The sequence below is a fragment of the Chenopodium album genome, chromosome 6, assembly GCF_948465745.1.
Source record: "Chenopodium album chromosome 6, dcCheAlbu1.1, whole genome shotgun sequence".
NCBI lineage: Eukaryota > Viridiplantae > Streptophyta > Magnoliopsida > Caryophyllales > Amaranthaceae > Chenopodium > Chenopodium album.
The window spans coordinates 49,882,083-49,884,259 of NC_137839.1; the positions used below are offsets into that span (position 1 = coordinate 49,882,083).

General features: G+C 43.7%; 1 non-coding gene across 1 annotated transcript; it reads right to left on the reverse strand.

Moving 5' to 3' along the window:
* Nucleotides 1-235: 235 nt before the first annotated feature.
* Nucleotides 236-343, reverse strand: LOC145637383 (small nucleolar RNA R71). Its single transcript, XR_014114174.1, has one exon. It is a non-coding gene; the product is annotated as a small nucleolar RNA R71 (small nucleolar RNA).
* Between the last annotated feature and the right edge of the window lie 1,834 nt (nt 344-2,177).

Below are 2,177 nucleotides of genomic sequence, written 5' to 3' on the forward strand. Positions count from 1 at the left end.
TTCCGGAAGTGCAAGTGAGGACCCTATTGAACATTTGGACTGATTCCTTGAATTGTGCGCAATGATGCAAACCAATGAGGTGATTCAAGACTACATTCGTATGCACCTTTTCTGGTAATCTCTCACCAGACGAGAAAAGAAATGGCTAAAGAAAGTAAAGCCTAACACTCTCACAACATGGAGGGAGGTGGTAAAGGCGTTCTTGAAGCGCTTTATCTCCGAGGAGAAGACCGCCGAAATGAGAAGGAAAATTGCATCATTTGAGCAATATGCCGATGAAAGTCTTGGTGAAGCATGGGAGAGATTCAAGGAGTTGGTACAAGCATGTCCCCACCATGAGTACAATCAAGGGTTGCTCATGCGGTTTTTCTACGACGGACTGTAGCGCATGTCAAGAGCCAATTTGGATGCGGGGGCGGGTGGTCAATTAATCAAGATCCCTCAAAATCAAGTTGAAGCCACAATAGAAGAGGTAGCAAAGAATTACTCTTGGGGGGTCGAAGAAGAAATGCTCCAAAGAGAGGTGGTATTTACGAATTGGAGAAAGTTGATCAATTACAACATCAAATTTATCAACTAACAAAAGGGCTTTCCAAGTTGAACACGAATGTGAATGCAAGTTCAAGTGGTGGAGCAAGCTCTTCTCAAGTTAACTCTTTCTTTTGTCAAAATTATGGAGGAACGAACCATGGTACATCCTATTGTGGAGGTTTAAGCCCCAAACATGTAGCGGCATACAACACAAGGCAAGAGGGATTTAGAGGAAGCGGCAGCGGAGTAGCTTAGAGACAACCGCCACCCGGGTTTGTACCTCAACCTCAACAATGGAACCAACCAGCTCAACCTTTCTATACCTCCAACCCTCAATTCCAAAATCCACCTCCATCTCAACCCCAAAACCCAAGAGGAAGCTATCCAAGGAACAACAAATACAACAATCAAACCCAAGCACCTCAAAGAAATCATCAAGAACAAGCACCTCAATCGGAGCTAACTCAAACTCAACTCCTCCAAGCCATGCATGCGCAAATGTAATCTTTTGGGCAACAAATGCAAGAGATAAGAGCTCACAACAAGATGGTTGATTCACAACTAGCTCAATTGGCCGAGAGAACTCCTTTCAATTCACCATCCACTCTACCCGGACAACCACAACCTAACCCATCTCACAATCCAAAACCTGATACATGCAAGGCGATCACATTGAGGTCGAGAACTTCCTATGAAGGGCCAAATGAAGGAGATAGTGAGGAAAATAAGGGAGGAGAGGAGAGTGTGAATGAAAACATGGGAGGTGAGAAAGAAAAGGGTGATGAGATAGAAGGAGGTTCGGAGAAGAAGAAGCTTGAAAATGAGAAGACAACTTCAATTCCTAGTGAGGCTAGGAATCTTAATGGACCGGTTCCTTTTCCCGGTCGGCTTGCGGAGAGGAAGTTGAATGACAAGTTTACAAAATTTCTTAGTGTCATGAACAATTTGCATATCAACCTCCCTTTTCTTGAAGTTGTGACACAAATGCCATCTTACTCCAAGTTCCTTAAAGATATTCTCACCAACAAGAGGAAGCTCAATGATGATCTTATCACCCTTCCACATCAAGTGAGTGCTCTTGTACAACATAAGATGTCCAAGAAGGAAAAAGACCCGGGAAGTTTCACTTTGCCGGGGAAAATTGGGAACATGGAAGCTAGGGGCGCCTTAGCCGATCTTGAAGCAAGTGTTAGTTTAATCCCTCTATCCATTCCTCAAAAAACTCAATATAGAGATGATCCCTACAAGGAAGATAATTCAATTGGCCGATCGGTCGGTGAAATTACCTTGTGGAGAGCTTGAGGATGTTCCAATTCAAGTGGGACACATCTACGTGCCTTGTGACTTTGTAGTGATGGATATGGAGGAAGATGTTAACACTCCTTTTATTTTGGGACGTGAAGCTCTTAAAACTTTGGGGGAGGTCATTAATTGCAAGAACAACACCATCACATGTGAGGTGGCCGATGAAAAGATTGTCTTTGAGATTTCTAAGTTGCTGAAGACCCCCATGGTTGAAAAATGCTATAGAGTTGATGTCGTGAATGAGGAGCTAGATCGCTTGGGGAGGGTCGTGATGAGGCCTCAAGATCCAATGATAGAAGCCCTTACATGCAAAGAAGAGTTCCACTCTCAAGAGGATAAAG